Source organism: Anneissia japonica, unplaced genomic scaffold (genome assembly GCF_011630105.1).
Source record: "Anneissia japonica isolate Jap-2015-1 unplaced genomic scaffold, ASM1163010v1 scaffold172582_len1462937_cov174, whole genome shotgun sequence".
In the NCBI taxonomy this organism is placed as follows: Eukaryota; Metazoa; Echinodermata; class Crinoidea; order Comatulida; family Comatulidae; genus Anneissia; species Anneissia japonica.
Window position 1 is genome coordinate 1,244,792 of NW_022725666.1, and position 21,440 is coordinate 1,266,231.

At 36.3% G+C, this 21,440-nt stretch overlaps 1 pseudogene; it reads right to left on the reverse strand.

Moving 5' to 3' along the window:
* Window positions 1-9,739: 9,739 nt before the first annotated feature.
* On the reverse strand, window positions 9,740-19,666 carry LOC117112802 (annotated as a pseudogene).
* Window positions 19,667-21,440: the final 1,774 nt, after the last annotated feature.

Genomic DNA, 21,440 nt, shown 5'->3' on the forward strand with positions numbered 1-21,440 from the left:
TGTTTGTTTTCCTTAAGTGATGAATACAGATCACATCCCCAATATGCAGCCCAGAGCTTTGTTCTAATGACAACATTTCCAAATAAGGAATACAGTGTGGACAATCAGACAATTGAAGATGCCAAACTACAGAATGCAGTGCTGGTCCAGAGACTCCGATGAGGAAAAATTCCTGGTCATTTTACTGGTGGATCGGATCTGGAATTGGTTGCACTTCAGCACATTCTCTGCCATGCTGTATTAGAGTTCTCTATTTTCCACAAGTTTTTAAGGGTAGAAATTATTCTCCAGTTGCATGTAATATCACAACAAACAACATAAATTTATTTTAAGATTGCTACAGTACATGCTTTAGTGCTCAAGTATTTCTTGCAGTTAGTGACTGGTAGCATTACCAGTGTGTTATTTATTTATTTGAATTCACACAAATATACAATAAAGTTACAATGATATAAAGTTACAATAGACAATACAAAAGAAGAGCATACAGCTGCGAGTAGACTTGTTCATGGCTCCGCTGTACTCTTGTTCATGGCCGTGAATGTGGTGAACCTGTACTCATTATACAGGAGTAGAATCTAAGATAATTTTACAACTACAGTAGAGTTTACAATGTCTGTTTTACCTAATTCAACTTGGTGTTAATCTCATTGTACAGTACCACATTTTTTGAAGGTGCCCTGGGCACATTTATTGCATGTATCTATCTTGACAAATTCAGATTTTCATGATAGAGGATAAAATAAATTAATGTTATAATTTCAAAAGCAGCTTTACACTCAGTTTATGTAAGGGCTACCAGGTTCTTTGGTTTACCCATGTCATTGTAAAAGGATACATGAGCACCTCACTACAGCTACAATAAAGTTCCTGACCACAACTGTACAGTGACACATGAGTTGGGGGTTAATTTACCTTTGTGGAAATGAAAATTTCTTTACATAGAAAAAAAAATCACAAAATATATATGATTTAATTAATATAAGGGCAGCTGTTTGGCTCAGCGGTTGAGGTTCAGACTTTCAATCGTAAGGTCGGGGTTTCGAGTCTCCGCTGTGCAGATTCGCTTGTGTCCTTGGGCAAGGCACTTTAGCTACATTGCTTCAGTCCACCCAGCTGTACCAATGGGTACCAGCAATCTGCTGGGGACTAACCTGCGATGGACTAGTGTCCTGTCCAGGGGGAGTACAACTCTCATCCACTTCACACTACAGAAACTGGGAATAAGCTCCAGCCCTATGAGCCCCAGTGGCTCGGAAAGGAATTAATTATGGGTTTTAACTGACAAATTGCCATAGACATTGGGAATGAGCAAGCTGTTCCACAACACCCTCATTTAATTACTGAGTCCAATCAGCCTTCCATGTCAATGCATGGCATGTTACTGGCATCATGATGTATACCGTTGGGTGTGACGCAGAAAAATCGACACAGATACCACCACTTACGAGTTTATTCTTTAATATACAATCTGATACCTCTCTGGTATATTTTGTATAATCCGGTAATATCTGGTGACTAAACATTATGAAACAATAAATCAATTAATATAAGTACTCTGAATACTTTCTTTAAATGTTACCAAAGTCATAATATTGTATAATGATATAAATATGCCTATGCTAATCATAGTTACCAACCGTCTCGCATCTCAAAGTGATTTTGGATGAAACACTCATTTTTCAGTAACGCATGCGTGATCATAAATTTTTCATGCATTTAGCACAAGTCAATGCGTGATAACGAATTATCACAAATTCCGGGGAAAATGTATTTAAAATTAGAAGAAATTGGTTTTATTAAAAATATAAAAAAAAACGGTCATCAGATCGTCGGAGCGCCACGGGCCACGCTTCCCGCCGGGCTCCCCTTAGACCTCGCCCCCCCCCAGGTTGGTAACTATGGCTAATACAGCACATCACTTTACTACAGTAACTGCCTTTTAAACTTTGGCTATAAAATGCAACCATATTCATTGAGCATCATTAAACATACATACTTGATCCTGACGCACCTTAACCATGTAGGGCCTATCAATCAGTAGAGCGAAGACACACGTATCATTATAGTCAGCCCGCTGTTGTCTCCTAACGCATACACTCCCCTTCTAAAATCCTTCTTAGGATTTTATATTCAACATTTTTTTTTTTATATAAAACAACTAAAGTTAACAGTCAGCTTCCAAATCACATCTTAGAAGCGATAAACTACTCAGCACCCTCAAGTAAACACAACTTAGTATATAGACCATTCTTCATCTTAACTGTGACTGATCTAACAGTGCCATAACTACCAGGTTGCATCGGACAGGACTCCTCTGAATTCCTCAAGAATGCTGGTCCCTGTAACCAACAGTTACTTTCCAATAGCTGTTGTGCACCCAGCCCTCTTAGACACATCGTCTTCTGGGTTCAGTTCACCCTTTACCTGTTTCCATTGGTTGAGCTTAGATCTGTCATGAATAGTGGCAAGTCTATTACTCACAAATGTTTTGAACCTTTTATCTTCATTACGTACGGTATATACAGTAAGACAATCATACTATCGGTCCAAAACGTAGAAGAATCAATTGGTAGGTCGAACTCCCTACGAATCACCATGTCCACCTTGGCGGCCATCACAGCGGCCATCGGCTAACCTTGGCACAGTTACCTTTTTAGTTCCTATGCATGTAATGCAATAGGAACTATTGTAATCACTCTTGCTATTTCCTATGTTTTTTATTGTGTGTAGTGTGTATGTGTGTGTGTAGACATTTATGCAAATGCGCATGCGTCACTCAAGAATGCTGGTCCCTGTAACCAACAGTTACTTTCCAATAGCTGTTGTGCACCCAGCCCTCTTAGACACATCGTCTTCTGGGTTCAGTTCACCCTTTACCTGTTTCCATTGGTTGAGCTTAGATCTGTCATGAATAGTGGCAAGTCTATTACTCACAAATGTTTTGAACCTTTTATCTTCATTACGTACGGTATATACAGTAAGACAATCTTACTATCGGTCCAAAACGTAGAAGAATCAATTGGTAGGTCGAACTCCTTACGAATCACCATGTCCACCTTGGCGGCCATCGGCTAACCTTGGCACAGTTACCTTTTTTATTGGACATAGCCGCGACTTAGCAAGTAGCAGTTCAGAAGCGATGTTCCCTCCTTTGTTTACTAAACGGATATAAGACGCTGTTCGATAGGCTACCTCAGAAGCATCCGAAAAATGATGCAGCTCATATTGGTCGATTCTTCCGAAATCATGAGGTTTGAAACATCTGTTGATCTTGAGCCTTTTAAGAAATGGAAGTTCTTGCTGCCATCTTTGCCACTGTGTGATCACTTCTTCGGGGAGAGGGTCATTCCATCCGATATTTCTCTGTATTAGCTCTTGGACCAATATCTTCCCTGTCAACACAAATGGTGCAATTAGACCGTTGGGATCAAATACGGAATTCAATAAACTCGGCATCCCTCTTCTAGTAAAATCCACATTACTTCCCTTTACAGCAAACAAATGCAAAGGCATCTAACTTTCCATTGTACAACGAGGGCTTTATCTACCGGCAAGGCGCTCTGGTCTAAGTCTAAACTTTTAATACCATTTGCCTGACCTTCTTCTGGGATGGCTCACAATTGCAGGACTATTGCTCAGCCATTTTGTTAACTTGAATCCACGAGTAGCCAACAAATCCGTCAGTCCTTATTTCTTCCGCTTCATTATCAACAGATGCCAAACAATCATCGAAGTAAAAATCTCATTTTACTCGTTCAGTTATTTCAAATGGATATATTTGATTTTCCATAGCAGTACGACGTAGAGCAAATGTACAGCACCACGTTCCTCCAAAGAGGTGCACACACATTCGGTTTCTGTAACACCGGTCATCCCTTCATCAGCCCACCATAAATACTTTAACACATTTCTGTCCTCTTCTGGAACATGGACTTTGATGGAACATGCTCTTTACATCTCCATAACTGCAAACTTATATCTTCTAAATCTTAGAACTCCTCCACCCAAGTTGTTAGTGAGGTCGGATCCCTGATGGACTACATCATTTAATTACACGCCCTTGTATTTGGCTGCACAATTAAACAATGCCGATAGCAGGGACGGATTTTTTTTTGGGGGGGGGGGGTGTTGCCCGGCCCCGGCTCCCCCTTTTGGGAGGTAAAAAAAAGGGGGAAAAAATGATAGCCCAGAACGCCTCAAATGTTATTTTCGGGCGTCTAGAACACAAACATTTCGCGGGGGAATTCCAGTACTGTACTGCCTACGCCAAGCCAAATCTGTCTCAGCACTCGCTTCGCCTGGGTCTGATCAGTCAAGCAGAACATCTAGAAGTCCCATTTTTTAAATAAAAAAATCTCGTTTTGGTAGGAGGGGACACCCCCTCCCATACCCACCCAGTGGCATAACAGGCGGGGGGGGGGGGGCACCCTAACGGTTTTTACCTGGCTGACCTAGCTGTCGTACCGGGCTGGTAATAACAGAAAAGAAAGAGAGGAGAGGGACTAAAAAGAAAAGAAGAAGAGAAGAGAAAACTAAAGACAGGAATAAAAAGGAAGATATCATAATGACCAGAATCACAACACACCCTGCAACCCCTTCTCCACTTCAAAATGTGTCCATAGCTCCTTCGATTTAAGCCGCCAAATATTCTTCACTCACAGTGGTGTAACCACCGGGGGACAAGGGGAAAATATCCATCTGTGGAAAATCTTTCCCCACCCCTTGAAGATGCCCTTTCACCCCTTGAAAGTGCCACAAAAATCTCAAATTTCGCGCGCTTCGCGCCGATTTCTTGTTAAAGTGGACCAATCTCCTATAAAATTGCACATTTTAGGGAGTTTTGATAAATTCCGACGAAATTAGAATTAAAAACACAAATATTTTTTGTGCGCTTCGCGCCCATTTTGTAGGGTCTTTTAGGGTTAGCCTTCTAAGTTATTTAAACACATAAAATAGTCCAAAACCCAAGAAAAATTAAGATAGATCGTTTTACTTAAAAGAAGGGCCTCAATGTGTAATGATGAATATGTTTGTAATAAATTAAGCCATAATGAAAGTGCTTATATTCAGTTTAAAAAAACGTGTGTGGCCATATAACATAAGCCTTAAACTAAAAAAAAAAAAAGCCCTAAACTAAAAAAAAAAAAAAAAAAAAAAAATGAGTGTGAGTAGGGAGTAGCCCCCTAACTAGTGCTTGTGCTCCTTTGCCTTCTAAGTTAATTGAACACATAATAGTCCCAACTCAAATAGAAAGAACATTTAAGATAGATCGTTTAACATAAAAGAAGGGCCTCAATATGTATTGATGGTGAAAGAATATGTTTGTAATAAATAAAACCATGATGAAAATGCTTAGGGCCTATATTTAGTGTCAAACACACGTGTGTAGCCTATATTATAAATAAGATAAGCCCTATGTCGTATTGTTTTCTATATGGGGGTGGGGTGAGTATGATAAATTACTAACCGGGAAAATTATTACCAAATCCTGGAACAAGTTGTTTCTCTCCGCTGCTACCAATATGCAAGTAACCAGACATGATACTCTCGAATGCACTTTGTTACACTGTTCAGTGTATAAAGATTGAATACAGCTCCCCCAGAAAATTTGGGCCCAGCACAACCTGAACTGGTGCCAGGGTCACGATCATATCCCCTTTCAAGGAGCTCAATTTGCTTCGCTTGTAGACATGGAGCGTCCAAAGATCAAACTCAAACCCGGGTTTTACCTCTTGTACCTTGATTCCACCAGCATTGTTTATCACAGTTTGAACCATGAATATTTGTTCATAATTTTGTTCAGATTGTCCCATTCGAGATGAAATATGCTGTTGAGCTGAGGAGTGAGGGAAGTGGATACATCGTCAAGAGCTGATAATGAATCTGATCAAAATTATGACATTCATTTATGGTTCAAAGGTGTTGAACAGTGCTGGAATCATAGTACAGGAGGTGAAACCCAAGATTATAGCCAGTAACTAGGATAAAATGCTCCGGACTCTAAATGTCTATGCATGAAGCAAGATGCACTCATGAGAGTGGAGATGGCCAAGATCCTGGCATCAGTTTATATATGTCATGTTGGGAGCTGCATTCATTCTGCCTGCGCTAAATTGCAGAGTGCATCCGAGAGTATCATATGTTACTGGCACGTGCAGTGGGGAGCGTAGAGAAACAACTTGTTCCAGGATTTGGTGGACTGGTGAAGAAGTCTTTCCAAATCTCAACCCCTCCTTCCAAATTCTACCCTATCAACCAGCCATTCACAAATTATTTTGTCATCAAGGAGCCACGGAAGCAGTCAGAGGAAATCACTATCCATGGAGATTGGAGATTTGACAGGAGTATGTTCTCAAAACTTATGAGGTTGGTGGCTGCATGGAAGCCTAGCAGAGACAACCTATGTCTGAACTAACTTCAAATGATTTTAAATATGTTGATGCCCCAAGCCTAGTGATGGTGGAAAAGGGTGGTCGAGTCGACCTATCCTTCCACCTTCACCGAACTACTGTTGGGTTACAATGAGAAGGAAGAAGGAAGATATTCAATTGCAGGCTGGACGTTGGACGATCACTAGATATTCCATTATTTTATTTTATGCTCGGCTGTAAAAAATCAAATTTCCATAACCACCCTTTTCTTACAAAAAATATTATCACTTTCTTTAGAGTGTAGTGTGTTCAGTTGTTCCAAACAACACTAGTAGTAGTAAAACCATAAATGTTTTAAGAAACTGGTTTGCTATGTTCGGCATACCGATTGAGCTTCTTTCAGATAATGGACCGCAATTCCGATCAGAAGAGTTGAATTATTTCTTACTTGAAATGGTATTCAACATACATTGTTTGCTCTAAATTATCCAGCATCTAATGGTGCAGCGTTCAAATTTGTAAGAAAGCACTAAGAAGTACTTGATTGAAAGTTTACAGGGAGGAGGAGAGAAGTTCTCTTTGAATGTTTAGACTTCTTAACTTTCTGTTGTCATATGGAGTGACACTGCAGACTATAACAGGGCAATCATTTCATATGTCGTTTGGGCATTCTCCCCAGAATAAGGTTTGTCTTATTAAACCCTAAGGCATATAAAACAAGTGGTCACTGCCAGTAAGGTAGAGCACTTGAGAAAATTAGTCGTGGGTGAACATGTTGGAGTAAAAATCAATAGAGGTGGGTTGATTAAGCATGTAAATGGATGTGTAGAGGCTGGGTCCTCCCACTTATTTGGTGCGTGTTTGTGCGCTATTGTCATGCCGACTATGTGAGTGTAAGGGAAGGTAACACACCCTGAGCCTTTGCCAACACAAAGTTCTACACTCTCCGAAACCCCAAGGGTGGTCGAAAACCCCGGATTGAGTTAACTGGTTGACAAAGGTCAAATAGTTCTACCAGCTCAGAAACCCCTATTGCGAAGATCCTCCCGAACGTGATTTTAGTTTAAATTAATGATTTAAAAAAAAATCCAAGATGGCCACCAAAATGGCTGCTAAATGTATTGGAAAGTCAAGGTTTTGTATTGAGAACTTAAACACTGCTTACTATATACATTTAGAGGTTAACTTTATTTTATATGATTTTTAGTTAATAAATTATACAAATTAATGATTTTCATTGAAAATCCAGGCCACCAAAATGGCTGCCGATATGGCCGCCAAACGTTTGGGAAGTCAGTGTTTTGTATTGGGAACATAAACACTGCTTACAATGTAAATTTAAAGTTTCACTTGATTAAATCTGATTTTTAGTTATTAAAATATACAAATTAATGATTTTTATTGAAAATCCCTTATGGCCGCCAATATGGCCGCCAAATGTATTGCGAAGTAAATTTGTTTGTATTAAGAACATAAACACTGCTTACTATGTACACTTAGAGGTTCATTTGATTTTATATGATTTTTAGTCAATGAATTATAAGAATTAATGATTTTCGTTGAAAATCTAAGATGGCTGCCAAAATGGCCACCAAACAACCCCATGGGACATTCTTTTTCGATGGGAACATCACAATTCTTTCATGAGACACATTGACAATTACAAAAATGTTAGTTAAAAAAATAATATTCTGGGGGTGCATGGGAACTCCCAGTTCCTACCCGACTCAGAATTACTCCGTGTTTGAATACGTGTTGCATGCCAGACTGAATTTGAGGGGTCATGTTACATATAGAACAGCCAATCAGGCTGGTTAATTCTTCTTCATTGGCAATTCTCGTATAAGAAAAAAAAGATCGCATTCTGCCCCTGTAATGAAATTACAACCAATGTCCTCCATGTTGAAAATCGAGGTCATACAGTTTGTTACCTCTAGATGCCTCAAAATGGTACTCGGACCAGATGTTTGTATAGCTCTCATATCTTAAGTATTTAAAATAGGCCTACATGCAAATTGTGTTAAATTACATTTTAACCTGAAATCAGCATTTTTTCACCAACCAAATGATGCAGTTAAAATTGTTAAATTGAATGAGTCACACTCACATTTCAAATATATTTTATAAGAAATACATCAGTACCTGCACATCTAGTTTCTATGACCAATAGTTACTACAATACAATCCTGAATAAAATTCAATTTCGATTCAACAACAAATGGTGTAACCAAATAACAAATAGAAAAATACAAAAAACATGGGTAGGCCTGACAATATAATTCAATTAATGAGCAGATTTTGACAATTTAGAAATTATCTCATTAATTAATCATGATGAATCAAAAAAGGCATAATTTAAGCAAACTTAAAGAAAATTGATTAATATCTTGATATAAAAATATTAAAATGCTAATTACCATGATTGGGAACAGGGTGTAAAAAAATAAAAAACAATGTCTTCACTACAAAATCTTTACAAACAAATTTTGTGAACTTATATCTTGTTCAAGTGATGCTTACATAATCTTACTACTTTTGTTTATTGTAGTGTATAATATAAGCAAACTTTAAATCCTACATAACAATAATTATTAATCCATCTTTGGTAAAATATAAAAACCAAATACAATAGAACCCCTCCTTTGTGACACCCCTATTCAGGGGGCACCCCTATTAAGGGGACACTTTTCCGTGAAACGAGGGGAAATAGATCTTTTAACACTACAGCCAACCCCTACTAAGGGGACAGGGACAGTTTCTAAGTGTGCCAAATGGTCAAATAACCCCTATTAAGGGGACACTTAATTTTTTTTATCATCGAGTCACAACAACTACAGCAGTCTCAAAGTAAGAACAATTCATTCAACGTTATAATTTAACATCATTATTATTATTTATATTATTTATACAGCGCCTTTTCTTCGTAAACACATAACATTGCAGGAGTAGACAACCGCAGCAGGTACCCATTTATACTCCTGGGTGGAGAGAACCCATGCAGTGATGGTTTGATGAAATTGGGAGGGCATAACATGTACCATACAGGCCTGTATGATCTACCTACGAGCCCAACAAGACAGGTGATTATAGGAGAAGCAATACAGATAAAGTGCCTCAGCTCAAGGGCACACCCGAAATGTACAGTACAGTGAGGGACAGAAACCCCAAAGTCGAGGTTGGGAAATCATATCGTTCCCACTGTACCAAACCACTTCTACAACATACCTATTCAGGGGACACCCCTATTAAGGGGACACTTTTTTTGGTCCCGAAGGTGTCCCCTTAACAGGGGTTCTACTGTAATTAACTCTTTCACAATGATAACAATTTTAGTTATCACTTTTCAATGAGACACAAAATTTGAATAAAATTGCAAATTTATTTAATTAAAAAAAACAAATGATATAAAGCAAAATTAAGTTATAAGCTTAGTTCTCTTATAAATAAATTGAACTCTTCCTCTTCAAGCAATAAAATATCGTGCAGCTAAATCCCTAGGTGGTAATTCAGTTTCATTTTGTTCATCCTTATTTTTATGTTTTTGGTCCTTCCAAGATTTTTTGCTTGCATCCAATTCTGCTGATTTTCTGCAGAGGAAAGAAATATGAGAAATTACATTTTCTTTATCATAGAATTTGTAAACTAAAATTCCTATCTCCCGAAATGTTGAGACAACCAACCAGTGGTTACCTCAAAAACCATAGTACAGTATTTTTACACATGGTGTACCAAAAGTTAATGATTTTGTTATTGATACTCGCCATGCAAACCCTTTAAGAAATATAAAATTAAAAACCCAACTAAAAAGTTATTTAATTTTTATTTAATTTATTTTGCATTCAATGACACATTAAAATGATGAGAAAATACAAAAAAATTATAAAAAAATATATAAAGAGAGAATTATTTGAATGCATGTTTGTCCACTAGACTTACTTCCAATGGGGTCCAGAAGCCAGGAAAATTATTGCACAAAAGGGAATATTTACAGATATTCATCAGGCATAGTTATGTCAAAAAAAGGAAATTAAATAGTATATTATATTGAAATAGAAAAAAGAGTGTTTTCGTATAAATTAAGCAAACTTTAATTTGTAGAAAAATCATGGGTCTACATACTGTCTAGTTGGAAGTGGTGTTTTGTATGAAGTCTTCAAAGTGCTGTTCATCGACCTTTGAACTCTGGTTGGTTGATGGGACTTTTCCCAGTTGATTAACTCTGACTTATCTTTACAATGTACACACACAACTTCATTGCTATCTGTAAAATGATAAATTTAAAAAAAGTTATGCTAAACAAAAATTCAACTAACTTCATTGGAAAAAATGAAAGGTTAGTTGAATTACATTGCTGTATGTTTGTGGCAGTGGTGGTGGCAGGATTTCGCCAATGGGGAGGCTGGCTTCCCCGACGAAAAAAGTGGGTGTGGTCGCTAAAAACATTTCGAAAGTGGTCCAGGGACCCCTGAATATATGACAGTTAAGTGGTTTCAAAGGCTTATTTAATCGATTTTAGAGTCTAATAATATATAAAAAATACATATAAATTTTAGTTCTCCCCGACGAATTTTACTCCTTAGTAATATGTATTGCCTGACATTCTAAAATTTCAATGATAAAAGTGTGACAAGATCTGCATACAGACGATCGGTATTAAGAAGAAACTTAATTGTATAAATTAGATTGTAGCTTGTTAAACTTGCTGGAATAGACATCTTTTGAGAAGAAACTAAAACAATATACAGTATTTATTCAAATAAACGCCTCGGGGCATTTATTGTTGAGAAAGGGTTTTAAGGGATCGTTTAATCGAGAAAGGCATGGGATACAATCATTTAGGAGGCATGTATTGGAGGAAAAAATAAACGCCCCGTGTATTGGAGGAGGCGTTTATTCCAGATGTGGCATCTATTCGAATAAATACTGTATTTGTATTTTAACTATATAGAATGCAGTGACTGTAGGCTGGATGGAAATTTTCCCACAAGCAGCCATTAGCCCTACCCTACATTTTAACCTATGGGCCGCCACTGGATTTAAATACAAATAGCAGCACCTTGAAAATAATTCGCTGTTTAACTTGTACAGTAAATAGTGAAGTTGTTGCAATGAAGGGGTGATATGTCCGTACTTTGATACACCTGAAACCAAGCGTTTAGCCAAGTTTTGGAGTAGATACAGCTTACTGATTTTTGCAGAAGGCCATACAATATATGTTACAGTAATCTGCGTCACTACAAGAGACTTGGTTTCTAAAGCATCGTTCTACCTTATAATTGAGAAGTTATGTACATTGTACATGTAACATTAAGCTGTTGGATGTGAAAGGTAATAGAAAAAATAATGGTAGTAAGTACTATTTACAAACTTACAGGCCCTGTTCATAAGCAGTGGATGTCCAAATCTCCTTGCAATGTCCAACACTGTTTCATTTCGTTTATTGGTTAATTCTAAACTACCACCATGCTGGAGGTAGCAGTTGAAACACTTTGCATGTCCACCTGCAGTTGCAAGGTGTCCAAGTGTATTACCATTGCCTGTATAAATGAGAAAATCAAGCCAGTGATGCAGTCGGATTATTTATTCTGATTGTAATATATACATAGTAAGTAGTTAAAGCGGATAATGGCCCTTGATGGCATTTGCAACAATAAAGGACCTTGAAATGTTGAAACTTAAATGAAATTGTTATATCTGGAAAACTGGCAAGCACAAAAATATCAGAGCAAAACAATAAATAAATATGTACAGTAGTTATTGTGTTTTAAGACATTTTATTTACTGTTTTTCCTTATTATTTTTATTGTAAATTGTATGGCTCTTTTTGCACCTTCTTGTTTAACTTGGCACTGTATGTATTCATTTTATTTTTTGTCATCTGCAAAGCAGGGCAATTTTCTGTATTTTTATATGGAAAAATAAAATTTCTTGAATCTTGAATCTTTGTGTAATCTACTGCCACCTTACACTAATATCATTTTGAATTTACTTCGTTAGCATTCAACATCAAGTAACTTGATTCATACAACATGAAAGTTTAGTTACTTTATCCTGCAATGAGCAGGAAATAATATTACCTCATACCAAGTATGATTATCTTTGAAATGTGGGAAAGAAATATTTTAATTGTTTAGTTTTTGGGAGGAGAGTTATATAACCTTGCACTTACAATACTAACATAGATATAGAATAAACACATAACAATTTTTCTGAAAAACCACAAATTAAAAACTGTAGAATATAATAAAAAAAAAGTTTTCATGGTCTTACCATCTTGATCATTTCTCTCTGCACCTTTTTCAAGAAGCCAATGAAGGGATGTCATGGCCCCATTCTGAGCAGCACTGTGGGCTAATGTTTTTCCTGATGAATCCAAGCTGCTGAAGGCAGCACCATGCTTTACTAAAAAACGCAGGCATTCAATGTGGTTATAAGCTGCAGCATAGTGAGCCGCCATGCAACCTGAATGGTCGCGGATTGATGTATCACAGTCACACTGTAGTAATTTTACCAGACACTCTAAACCTGGTGAGAAAGAAAACCATATACAATAGGCTGTGTTGTTATTGAAAACCATATATACAATATTGTAGGCTGTGTTGTTATTGGAAACTTACAGTACTGTAGACTGTGTTGTTATTGAAAACCATATACAATACTGTAGGCTGTGTTGAATACTGAAAACCATATAAATAGGCTGTCATGTTATTGAAAACCATACCGTAGGCTGTGTTGTTATTAAAAACCATATACTGTAGGCTGTGTTGCTGTTATTGAAAACCATATACAATACTGTAGGCTGTGTTGTTATTGAAAGCCATACAATAGGCTGTGTTGTTATTGAAAACCATATAAAATACTGTAGGCTCTGTTGTTATTGATTCAAAGAGTCACACTGAAAGAAGACAAATACTGAATAGTTGTTAATTCATAATCTGAGTTTTGACAAATAACATTAAATCACCCCTGGTAACTCGCATTATGTTTTCTGAGGAACATAACATTACCCTGCCCATCAGAATGCTGTGGCTGGAATTGAATCACTTTATATAGCCATAAAATACTGCTTTTAAAGGTGAATTAGCATCAGTTCCTTTTAAAAGCCCATCATGCATTAGAAAGGTCCAGGAGAAACTTTAGTAATACATCAAATTAGTAGCTTGTCAACATCAAGATTTTCCCCAAAAAAAGAGAGAAATAAAAAAAGTACAGTACCGCCATGCATTGCAGCATAATGTACTGGTCGTTTTCCATTCTTGTCACCACTTTCAATATCAACACCTCACCTCGTTCAGCTAAGCTCTCCAGGATGCGATTTTTTTTCCCGTACGAAACCTTTGCATGAAACTTCACTCGGGCCATCTGGGATTGACTCGACTCGAGTTCGATACGAGGAACAAGAGCAGACACTTCGCAATGTCGTGACGCTCGAGTTTTACTTTTATTGCTCTTTCTATGTTTACTACGGTAGGCCTATGAAATCTTACGGATTTATGGGATGTACTTTGACCTTCTTGTATGTTATTAAATGTTAGTATAATATTTACAACAACAACAGCTAGTACCCCACTTTATAAAGTGTAGATAGGACGTACACCAAAGGCTGACAGAAAGAAGATAAACTACTGCAGGCCTAAAGCAGGCTGAGTTAAGTCCTACCTACCATAAGCCCTCCCTAAACTAGGCCTAGCTGGTCCCTAGGCTAGAGTCCTGGCTGACACCAACAGTCACACTTCACATGACGTTGATTGAAATTTTGAAAAAAGGGGGGAAAAATTGAAGCATGAAATAAAAAATAGAGTGCATAAGAGAAATATTATTAAATAATACCGTAATAAATAAAATATACCATTCCGGCGTTATTGAACTTGGCCAAACTATTCCTGTAATGTAATTAATGTTAAATAATAATAATAATAATAATAATAATAATAATAATAATAATAATAATAATAATAATAATAATAATAATAATAATAATAATTTCAGCATTCCTTGGCCTAAGTCTTGTAATCAATAACCTATTTACTAGGCCTGTAATTAATAACTAGCCCAAGGGAATATCTTTTGTGCTATTTCCCCTTAAACGTCGTTTTTTTTTAAAATGTTATCTAATTTCTCCATTGTCTAAGTTCCTAAAGGTAGGTTTTAATAACATAATAATTAATAATAATAATAGACCTAATAATAATAATAATAAATAGGCCCTAATAATCATTTCGGCATTAATTAACTTGGTCTAGTCTTGTAATCAAGAACCTGCACTGTTTTATTTACCATATAACTAGGCTTACATTTATACATTCATTGGTGCTCTGCCATTTTGGCAGGTCTTTGGCATCCAGTATTTAGAGCTGCCTATTCTCAGCTCTTCTCTTAATTTGAAAATAACTGTCACCATGTTTCATTTGATAAACGCGCTATTCCTTCCTCTTTGTGCTTTCCCCTGAAAGCGTATATTTTTAGTAGTTAGTAGGCCTAGTAAATATGCAAAACCCAGATCTAACTAAAAAAAAAATAAATAAAATTGTCACAGTATTTAACTCAAGTTCAAATCACTTTCCATTACTCGTGCAGCTCACATTATATGTCATTTTAAACGACCCATTAGTATTAGTATGGTAACATATTTTTTAAAAATCAGACAGCGACGTTCTCTCAGAAGTTGTTTTGCATTTTGTAGACGTTTAGCTGTTGATGACCTTTTGACCTCCTGAATTCTGCAATATGAGATTTTCGGCCCGAGTCGATTCAGTCGAGACGGCCCGAGTGGAGTTTCATGTAAATGTTTCGTACGGAAAAAAAAATCGCCTCCAGGATTTTGGGATGGTTTTTCTGCGCTGCCAGGTGAGCTGGTGACCGCCCTCTATTGTCAGCAAGTGTACAGTCAGCTCCTATAAAATGAATTCATTATTGTGTTGTACTGTAAGCATTATACTACAAATGTATATTGAGTAGCAATAATCCAATTGTTTTTTTTTTACTTTAAGGGGTGACCCTTACAGCATATTCTAGAAGATTCAGGGGTCCTCTGAGATAAAATAAATAATTTGTTTTACTTTCATTTTATTTACTCGATCAGCAAAGAAATGATCGGTGCCAGCTTAAGCAAATGAATCCCTATAACTCTTTAAGTCAGCTGCCCTCGTGATGATTTTATTAGTGAAGTCGGATTACGAGGCTTAGGGAGTGGAGATGTTTTTAGCCGTGAAAAAATATACTGTGCTGTCACAGGATTTGAACCCAAGACCCTGAAATTGGAAGGCAAGCACCTAACCACCAAGCTACATCTCCATTCTGCAATTATTATGTAATTAATTAATTAGATTTATATTTTGGAGTGTAAAAATTCATATTTAAATTCTACATCTGAAAACAGGGTACCACTGAAAGCTCTGTTTGAATTGGATTAATTTTAACAGCACTAGAAGCAGTTGGTGCATCGGTTGTGGCTTGGACTCCCAACCTCGAGGTCGGGGGTTTGAAACTCTCGCTGTGCAAGTCGCTTGTGTCCTTGGGCAAGGCACTTTATCTACGGTTGCCTCTCTCCACCCAGGAGTACAAGTGGGTACCTGGTAGGTTCCAACACAACTGCGCTGATTACTGCTGCAATAATATGGAATAATAATATAATTTAATTCAATAATTTAACTTGGAGTATGTGTTCCAAATGTTTGATCCAATGACCACGGTAGTAATGTGAAGCGCTATATAAAAACGACATATTATTATTATTATTATTATAAAGGTTAAATTCACCTTGATCAAATCAAACTGTTGTTTGAACTTGGATTAAATATGCAGTACGTTTTAAAATTAGTAGAAGTTTGGGCATGTGTGGTCAGTAAAAATTTCAGAAAAGAAATATAGTAATGCGCATTACTTTCAGGAAGATTTATTAACCGAGTCACACTGTTCGCACCCGACTTTTGTGCACAGGAAAAACAGCCTGGTTATTTATCCTGAGCACATTTACTCAGTTGAACTTGCTTAGAGAATGTTACACAGGTCGTTCGCATTGGATTTTATTTGTACCATGTACTGTACCTGGTCACTTTGACCAAAATTAATGTAAGGCAAACACAGCTCTGAACAGTAGAAAGGTAAACACCAACACAAAAGTATTTACTGTTATGTAAATATTTTTATAATACAGGTACGTTTTTTTTATGTAGGCCATAAAATTAGAGGTCTGAGTGCCAAGGAAATAACTAGAATTATAACAAGTTTTACTTTATACCTTTGTCAGCTAGCAAAGTGAGGCACTCATTCTCTCCATGATAAGCTGCTGTGTGGCATGCATTTTGACCTTCCTTATCAATGCTATCAACATCTTCAACAAAGTCCAAAAGTAGCAATACTATATGATAATGTCCTAAAACACAGGCTTCATGCAATGTCTTTCCTGACCTCAGTGTATAGTTTGGGTCTGCGCCTGCCTAAAAACGACAACATTTTAATAAAAAGATAGTGAACTCTGTGAAATGCCTGTCTCTTATACACATCTAGATGTGTATAAGAGACAGATATTACCATAGCAGCATGTAAAAGGTAATAGCAGCATGTAAAAAGATAATGTACTTTGCTTTTAGATGGGCTATGAATAGCCGCTGACCATGTGAAAGCATACTGCTGTCTTATTATACATAGTCACCATATAAACTTAATGTCCACCATAAAATATACAGTAACAATTTGTGTATATGGAATAAATGATAGCAAAAGTTAATTTATATCACAAGTACTGTATTAGTATCAGTAAAACGATAGTGAACTCTGTGAAATGCATCTTAACTATTTGTGAGAGATGAGAAAGGGCTGAGGTGAGAAAATTAAAGAATAGTACCTCTAGATGGCCGGAAATGACTCTTTTAAATAGTAAAATTCATCATCATCACATCACCATTATAATATAGTCAAAAGGAAGCGCCAACAAATGCTCATGATCCTTCATCAGCTATTTTCGGCAACCACAGAGATCTAATGTGTGATGTACGGTACCATAGAAAATACACTCAGAGTATACCGGTATTTTGCTATAAAATAAGATGTACTCTGGCTGTAGGCCTTCTGCGCTCTTTCGCCAAAACCTGTGTCATTAAATAATGCAGTTTATTTCAACAATTTTCAGGCATACCTTCTTGATTCCCGAAAAGTTAGGGGGACAAACCCTTTCCCCTTAAAAATATGTTGGGGGGGGGGGGATCAACAATACACAACTATTTTTCCTAATAGAATTTAGAGGGGTGCGACCGTAACCTCTGCACCCCCTTGCATCTGCCCCAGGAATTTGACTATGAGATTAGCAAGATAATGTAAGAACCGCATTGCAACTGCATTTTTTACTCCACATGAAACGGTTACTGGGCTGATATTCTACATATGACATAACAATTACCCAGAATGCAATTTAAAATGACCAATAAAAGCTTTAATTAACAGATCAATATTTTTGCGCGACTACCATTAAGATACAAACAAACAATGATGATTCATCCTATCCGAATACTAGATCATGTCAGTATTTAAATAAAACAATGGTTAAAATTTTTGTTCTCACAATACTATTAAACAACAGAGAATATTTTGTTGTGTTGTGAACAGAAGCTTAACATTAATACTGATTCCTCCTTGTAGGGGAACATGTCTGACAGTTTTTATCATTATTAAAAATTTAAAAAAATGTAGGAGGCCTAAACTATTGATATGAGAAGTATTTTTTTACAAAGTCTGATAAAAATTAACTCTGACTTAGGCTATATAGCCTGTTTTTCAACAATTAGTACTAAATGTAGAGTAAGCCTAGCTTACTGGCCAAGTTGACCTTAGGTCAAAGTAGTTATGGAGTCAACACACAGTGCACAAAAGGGGAATGTACACGTCACGAATGTACTGTACCTTGATAATATAAAAATAAAACACTTCCTGTGACTGGAAATACGGTTTGTAACATTTTTTGATGTAAAATTATGGGTAAACATATTATAAATACACTACTTTCTATGCTCAAGTTGATAATTAATTTCAAAAATGATTTTTAGGATATTTTTTGTATATTTCATGGCAAAATACATAAATCAGGAGGTGGATAAAATTATTGCATGAATGGGAATCTTGTTCAAAATAAGAAAAAAAAAAAAAGAAAGAAATCTCTGTACTAAATGTTCACCTTCAAAAGCTCTTCTACTACTTTAGTATGGCCATACTGACAGGCTCTCTGAAGAGCTGTTCGAAAATCTTCATCCCTTTTGTAATCAGCATCAAAGTATGTTCCGACCAAGAGATTATGTACTTCATTTAAACTGCCTTTCTCTGCTGCTTCTACCAAGGCAAGAGTTGTATCTGCAAAACATAATGAGTGTTCACCAATAGAAAGTTATTTTGGTCTTTGTCTGGCCCTCATCATCTTCATGTCACTTTGCAAAATCAGTTGGAGTTACTGTTGAACAAAATTTATGTCATTTAACAATTAAAAATTGAATTAATTTCTCTTTATTATATTGAAATTTAAAGTACGCATTTTGAAATTGCATGTAACAGTAATACATCCAACAAATTCCACGGCATTACATGATCTGTGATGGTTAAATTTGGTCGGATGGTTAAAAAATGTAAACATTTATTGAAACATATGAAGAAACTCTATATGAAATATCCAGAGAGGCTGCCTCAGTGTACATTATGACAGGAGCTTTTATTATATTTTATACTCTGGCTGAACAGCAGAAAGTAAAATCAAAGAGTATATAACTGCAGGTCTGACTGTTGAAGTTTCGTTGGAACGCAATCCTATCTCAAAAATTAATGCCAGAAAGGGGCGTGTCCTTAAAAAAAAGAACGTAAAAGGAGTTTGAATCAAAGAAGTGCTGCGCTTCCAATCTATAGAACGTATGTTCGTGTTTCGAAACGCAGCACGTGTTCGATACGAACGCCTTTTACGTTCTTTTGAAGGACACGCACCTTCGTGGCAATACTTTTTAATGTTTGATTGCCTGCATACAAAATAAGGGCAGTCGGACATCTCGCAGTTCTATACTCTTTGGTAAAATGACAGCTACAACCTGTCTCTTATACACATCTAGATGTGTATAAGAGACAGGTATGGTGACCTCGGGGTTTTTCTCTATTTTCGTTGACACGGCTTTCTTGGTGAATCTAGTACTCCTTTCCTTTTCTTTCCTATCTCTGAAAGCCTCAAATGAGAGACGAGCAAGCTTAGGCCTACTTGGTGATGGACTTTCATTTGGACTTGGCCGTTTTCGTGTATTAATACTAGAAGTTGAGTCCTCCATTGAAGATTCACCACAAGAATGGCAAAATTTTTCAAATTCTGAACCTTTTGTTGGGTGTCTATAAAACGAAGACCCTTTCGTCGAGTTCATTCGTAGAGGACGTGAAATCAGCCGGGAATCCGTCGTCACAGACATACACTTCTGACCAATCACAGTACGTCAATTGGCAGTCGATCATGTCAACACCAGGTCAACACTAGATTAGTTTTCAAAGTTCGCGAAGATCTTGCTGGGCTTTGTTGTTGAAGTTTGGAACCATGTCTGCATACAAAATGCCTCGATTCCATCAAACACGGATCCATTTTTGCATCGCCCTTCATGCGGAATTCTTAAAACATCATTGATAAATGTCATCCTTTTCAAATCTTGAATTAAATAATGTTATTTTGTTAATACAAAAGTGTATACTGTATATATACAGGTATATTGATATTGGCTTGTGTGTGAGGAGCCAAAGCGGCAGAGGCATATTTAAGAGTGGGTCTAAGGAAGGTGGTGTAGCATTGTGCCTTAAAGACCGTCTGACAAGCTGAATTATATGACTTATAAGAAAATATACAAATATATATTTGTATGTATATATGAATATGATAATAATAATAATAATAGTAAAGTAATAATAATATATAAATTTGATACATAATTACATATTCTAACTGGACTCTGTACATATGATGTATACATTGTGCCTGTATTTAACATTTTTCAATCATTGTCAATCTAAGTCGGAGTTATGTCCTAGTTTCGACCCTTTAACGTCACTATTGGATAGGCTTACCTTCATTAGACTTCTACGAATAATTACTGTAGTGTGTAGTGTTAAAATGTGCTTGTTTGTAAACTTAACATTTTGGTCACACTGACACACTGCCTTAATCCAACTTTATTATTTATTTATTATTAAATTGTATTTATAATATTTTATTGATGTATGCCTAATATAATTTTAACTGGTGGTCATGGCTTAAAGTTTGATTCTAAACTTATTTTGGCCTCTTAATGTCTATACACTTATTATGTAACGTAATATTATTCTTGTTTCTTTTACTATTAAGTTTTTTTTTTGTTGTACAGTATTATGTATGTGTATGTGAGTGAACAAATTAAATGAAATAAAAAAAAAAACACAGACTATACAACTGCTTCTCTTTTGTTAAATAATGATCTGAAAAGAGCCTTTTGGTTTGAGATTCTTGTTTACGTGCGACTGCTAAATCTTGAAAGATGTTTAGCTATTGCTACATCTTTCTCTGGTATGCTAAATGCTGAATGAACAGGTGTTGGTGGAGAACTGAGTTGTGGAATGGAGAGTTGTGGGTCTTTCTTCCCACTGCTACACAACTAGATTACCTTTGCTATAAGTTTATATTTTATAACTGGTTTTTTTCGCCATTTCTTCCTATTTTTTTCCTGTATGGGAGGATCAAAGCAATGTGGGAAGTGCTCTGAATGCCCAGTATAAATATTTTGAATATGATTCTTTAAGCTCATAAACTTCCCAAGCATTTCAATTGGATCTCCGCTAGGTGTCAACGAAGTCACCCAATAAACATGCTTTTTGCCCACTCCCGCACAAAAAGCATTTTTCTTTCCCGATGGCTCGAACTCCTTTTCTAAGGCCTGAACAAATGGTTTAGAAGAATGATAAATATTAATTTTATTGCTGAACAAAATAATATTTCCAAAACCCAACCAAGAGCAAATTATTTGGTCCACTTTTACTAATATAGGAGGGTAAAATGAATAAAAATAATAATTATACAATAATAATTGG